A 6000-nucleotide genomic window follows, 5' to 3' on the forward strand; every position below is an offset into this window, starting at 1 on the left:
ATACCAGCACATATCCAGCAGGTCAGTGCAGCGTTCTTTAGCTTCCATGGGAAGACCCACCAGAGTGCCCCTGTTAACAATATGACACTGGACACAGCTCTTCAACTGGACTTCTGACGTCACTAATTGGGCCCTGGAGGACTCGCAACATGTGCCGTGGTCCGATCAGTCATGGTTCCAGTTGTTTCGGGCTGATGCTAAGGTTCGGGTGTGGCGCAGACCCCATGAACCTCAGTTGCCAACAAGGCACCGTGCAAGATTATGGTGGTTTCATAATGGTGTTGTTAGGATCTGCAGTTAAGCAGATCATATTGCTTGGGAGTTCCAGCCTTTGTTGGTACTGAGGCACTGCACTAATTACTGCCTGTCTATGTGCAGTGTCAGGAGCACTAATTGATTCTCCTGTCTGGACACAGCCCAGGTGCACAGTAGTCTGTCATTAAGGGAGACTAGCTTTGATTGGACTCCGTCTCTGTTAAGTTCCAGCCAGCCCAGCACTCCATGCCGGTGATAGAAGTTTTTTTTGTACTTCCGGTTCCTGTCTCCTGCATGTCAAATCGAGTTTCTGATTCAGTCTAGCTGTGTTTCGTGTGTGCCGTTTATTCCATCCAGGCGGCTCCACCTGCATCCCGTCCACACGTGCTGCTTGTACCATCTGGGCAGCACGGAGCGCTTCCTACCCCAGAAGCATCTGTCACCATCCGGTGGCTTGTTTCAACTCTGCGGCACCAGTCGCAGTTTAGCGTTCCAGGTGCGCAATCTAGCACACTGTCCCCAGCGTCATCCCGGCGGCACTGGTAGCAACTCTGCGTTCCAGGTGCACAACTTAGCACACCGTCGCCAGTGTCATCCCGGCGGCACTGGTAGCAGCCCTACGTTCTTGTTGCATACCTCACCTGAGTCTCATCAGCCCAAAGGCTGCTTCACATCACCAGTCCGTTGGCCACAACTATAAAGGCCACTATCATCTCAAGGCTGCTCCAACAGTCCAAAGGCTGCTTCACATCACCAGTCCCTTGGCCACGACTATAAAGGCTACAACCAGCCCTCAAGGCTGCATCACACCTCTTGCCCTCGGCACAACTAGTCAAAACAAACCAGCCCCAAGGCAGCCTCGACAGCCCAACAGCTACAACCAAATCCTTAGCCACGACTATACCGTCGATTCCCTCCTGGAATCGTAACAATTTCACCTGCCCAAAAAACTAAAGGTTAGTCATGGAACCAAAACAGAATCCTGACAGCCCAAATTCAGGTACTGACCCAGAGGGTTCAGGAACTTTCCCTTAAGGTTTAAGAGACACGGGCAGCACCCATTCTCCCCATGGGTCACAAGCCCAAAATCAATCTGCCCGACTGTTTTTCTGGAAATCGTAAGGACTTTGTTAACTTCAGGGAGCGTTGCAAACTTTATTTTAGCTTAGGCCTCTATCCTTGGGATCTGAGGTCCAACGAGTAGGCATTATCATTTCCCTCCTGCAGGGGCATCCACAGACTTGGGCATTCGGTCTTCCTCCCAGCTCTGCGGTTCTTCAGACCGTGGACTCCTTTTTCGTTGCTCTCGGACTGCTGTACGATGATCCAGACAGAGCAGCTCTGGCAGAGGCTAGTCTCTGGTCTCTGTGGCAGGAGAGCCGAGCAGTGGAAGAATACTGTACCTAATTTTGGAAGTGGGCTGTGGATTCTGGGTGGAATGACCCTGTGTTGCGGAGCCAGTTCAGATCAGATCAAGGACATTCTAGTGCAGCATCCATCCTCAAGTTCCTTGGACGATCTCATGGGTCTATCTATACACATAGATCGACGTCTCTGTGAGCGCAGGTTGGAAAGAAGATTGCAGTCTCAAGCTTCCCGTTCACCTCTTTGGGTTCCTGTCTCAGAACAAGAGGAACCAATGCAATTGGGAGCTTTCCGTCTTCCTCCAGAAGAGAGACGGAGAAGGCACGCACTAGGACTGTGCATGTACTGCGGAGGTAAAGGACATATGGCACAAGTCTGTTCTATTAAGTCGGGAAAAGACAAGGTCTTCATGATAGTGGAGAGATACATCTAGGCCTTGCATCCATCTCTCCCAGGAATTCTGTTCTACTTCCTATCTTGCTCCAATCCTCAGTGGGCCAGGTTTCAGTCTCTGCCTTTATCGATAGGGGGCCGCTGAGAATTTCATGGACCAAGCGTTCTTTGAAACCTTGGGACTTCTCCCTGAACCCCTGAAGAATCCAGTCACGGTTGTTGGTCTTGACAGCAGGAGTCTCTCTTCTGTGCCTATCTCCTTCCGGATGCCACCCTTACAGTTGACCGTTGGAGTACTGCATCAGGAGACTCTGTCCTTTCTTCTCTTCCAGTGTCCATTGGATCCCATTGTTCTGGGCCTACCATGGTTATGTAAACACAACCCAGTCATCCACTGGCAATCTGGAGAAGTTCTACAATGGGGGTCCTCCTGTTTCTTGCATAGTTTCACTCATCCAGTCCGTCTGGCCACCCTCGTTCCCACTGAGGCTCCCACTATTCCTGCTCCCTACCGTGACCTGGCAGAGGTTTTCTCCAAGAAAAAAGCCGATGTTCTACCACCTCATCGGGCTTTTGATTGTGCCATTGAACTTGTACCTAATGCCAGACTTCCTAAGGGTAGGCTCTATGCCTTGTCCGTTCCTGAAGATAAGGCTATGCAAGAATATATTAAGGATGCCCTGAAGAAAGGAATTATATGACCATCAAAGTCTCCCGTGGGGGCTGGTTTCCTTTTTGTTCAAAAGAAGGATGGATCCCTCCGGCCTTGCATAGACTTTCGGGCTCTTAACAAGAATACCGTGAAGAATGCCTACCCTCTGCCCTTAATCTCAGTCCTGTTTGATCAGTCACGGGGAGCATCTTTCTTTTCCAAGATCAATGTACGCGGAGCTTATAACCTCATCCGCATCCGTGAAGGTGTTGAGTGGAAGACGGCGTTCAATACGCACTCGGGGCATTTCGAATATTTAGTTATGCCATTTGGTCTGTCCAACGCCCCAGCCGTCTTCCAGGACTTCATAAATGAGATCTTGAGATATTTTCTGGGAGTCTTCGCTGTAGTTTACTTGGATGATATCCTCATTTTCTCCAACTCCGTGGAACAACATCGTCAGCACGTGAGGTTGATACTACGAAGACTCCTGGATAATAACCTTTGTGCCAAATTGGAAAAGTGCGAGTTTGAGGTGGAAGAGAAATCCTTTCTGGGTTATGTGATCTCATCTCAGGGTTTTTCCATGGATCCGAATAAACTGAAGGCGGTCTTGGATTGGGAGCAGCCCACGTCTCTGAAAGCCGTTCAGCGATTTCTGGGCTTCGCTAATTATTATCGCCGATTTATCAAGTCTTTCTTCACTATTGTCTCTCCCATAGTGGACCTTACCAAGAAAGGAGCTGATGTCTGTAACTGGTCTCCCAGAGCCGTGCAGGCATTCAGTCAGCTCAAGACTGCTTTTGTGGGTGCACCAGTCCTCCATCACCCTAATCCTGACCTGCGTTTCATAGTTGAAGTGGATGCTTCTGAGGTCGGTGTAGGAGCCATCCTTTCTCAAAGGGATGTGAGGGACAATAAATTGCATCCTTGTGCTTTATTTTCACGGAAGTTTCAGGCAGCTGAAAGGAATTATGATGTGGGCAATCGGGAACTTCTGGCTATCAAGTGGGCCTTCGAAGATTGGCACCACTGGTTAGAGGGGGCTAACCATGTGGTATCGGTGCTCACAGATCATAAGAATCTGGCATATATCGAGTCTGCCAAAAGGTTGAATGCCAGACAAGCGCGATGGGCTCTGTTCTTCACCCGATTCAACTTCACCATCTCCTTTCGGCCTGGGTCTAAGAACATGAAGGCAGATGCCCTCTCACATAGTTTTTCTGATGAACACTGTCCAGCTGATCGAGACCATCATTCCCTCTGCTCGGATTCACTTTGCCATGACAAGAACTTTGGCAGATTCTCTCAAACAATGTCAATTGGAGGCTCCTCCAGAAATGCACCATGGCTTAGTTTTCGTTCTAGAGAGATCCCGCAAAGCAGTCCTTAAAGATTTGCACTCCTCCAAGGCTGGAGGTCATCCAGGTGTCACCAGGACTTTAGAACTTCTTTGGTGGCAGTCCATGCCTCGAGATCTTCGAGAGTTTGTGGCAGCTTGCGATGTCTGTGCAAAGAATAAGACTCTCCGTACTTCTCCTATGGGTCTGTTGTGTCCTTTATCTACTCCTCTCAAGCCATGGACACACATCACAATGGACTTTGTGGTGGATCACCCACCTTCTACTCGTTGTAGAGTCATCTGGACCATTGTTGACAGGTTCTCCAAAATGGTGCATTTCATTCCTCTCTGCCAATTACCATCAGCCAAAGAACTGGCAGGTCTTTTTGTGCAACATGACTTTAGAACACACGGGCTTCCTTTGGGCATCGTTTCTGATCGTTGTACCATTTGTGGCCAGATTCTGGAGGTGCTTCTGTGTGCATCTTGGCATCAAGGTCAGTCTGTCATCAGGATATCATCCGCAGTCCAATGGGCAGACGGAGCGGACCAATCAGTCGCTGGAGCAGTACCTTCGTTATTTTATTGCTAAATGAACTGGGTGTCTCTTGCCATTTGCGGAATTCGCTTATAACAATTCTTGCCATTCAACATCTTCTATGTCTCCATTCTTCTGCAATTTCGGAATTCATCCCAGGAGCAATTCTTTTGAGTCTGCACCGAGTTCAGGTCCTTCATCCTCATTTGTTTCCAGATTACGCTCCATCTGGAGGAAAGTTCATCAGTCTCTTCTGCAAGCCTCTAGTCGTTCCAAGGACTGGGCAGACAGACACCGTAGGCCGTGCAGTCTGAAGGTGGGGTATTTGGTTTGGTTGTCTGCCAAGAACATTAATCTGCACCAAAGATCACAAAAACTGGGACCCAAGTTCATCGGTCCATTCAGAATCATTGCCCAAGTAATCCCTGTGGCTTTCCGTTTAAAGTTACCCCGGTCACTCAAAATCAATAACACTTTCCAGTGTTCAGTTCTGAAGCCAGTTTTTCTCTCTACTACTCACTCAAACGTTCAATCAGACCACCACCAGTTCTTGTTCAGGGACGGCAAGAGTTTGTCGTGGAAAAAATCCTGTACTGTAGAATTTCCAGAGGCTGTCTCCAGTTTCTGGTACACTGGAAGGGGTATGGTCCTGAGGAGCGCTCCTGGATTCCGGAACTCTTCGCATGCTCCTACCCTGAGGAGAAATTTTCTTGTGGACTTTCCAGACAAACCTCGGTCTAGGGGTTCATTAACCCCTCATCAAGGGGGGGTACTGTTAGGATCTGCAGTTAAGCAGATCATATTGCTTGGAGTTCCAGCCTTTGTTGCTACTGAGGCACTGCACTAATTACTGCCTGTCTATGTGCAGTGTCAGGAGCACTAATTGATTCTCCTGTCTGGACACAGCCCAGGTGCACAGTAGTCTGTCATTAAGGGAGACTTGCTTTGATTGGACTCTGTCTCTGTTAAGTTCCAGCCAGCCCAGCACTCCATACCGGTGATAGAAGTATTTTCGTACTTCCGGTTCCTGTCTCCTGCATGTCAAATCGAGTTTCTGATTCAGTCTAGCTGTGTTTCATGTGTGCCGTTTATTCCATCCAGGCGGCTCCACCTGTCCACACGTGCTGCTTGTACCATCTGGGCAGCATGGAGCGCTTCCTACCCCAGAAGCATCTGTCACCATACGGTGGCTTGTGTCAACTCTGCGGCACCAGTCACAGTTTAGAGTTCCAGGTGCGCAATCTAGCAGACTGTCGCCAGTGTCATCCCGGCAGCACTGGTAGCAACTCTGCGTTCCAGGTGCACAATTAAGCACACTGTCGCCAGTGTCATCCCGGCGGCACTGGTAGCAGCCCCACGTTGTTGCATACCTCACCTGTGTCTCATCAGCCCAAAGGCTGCTTCACATCACCAGTCCCCTTGGCCACGACTATAAAGGCCACAACCAGCTCTCAA

The sequence above is a fragment of the Taudactylus pleione genome, unplaced genomic scaffold, assembly GCF_031769625.1.
Source record: "Taudactylus pleione unplaced genomic scaffold, aTauple2 ptg000976l, whole genome shotgun sequence".
In the NCBI taxonomy this organism is placed as follows: Eukaryota; Metazoa; Chordata; class Amphibia; order Anura; family Myobatrachidae; genus Taudactylus; species Taudactylus pleione.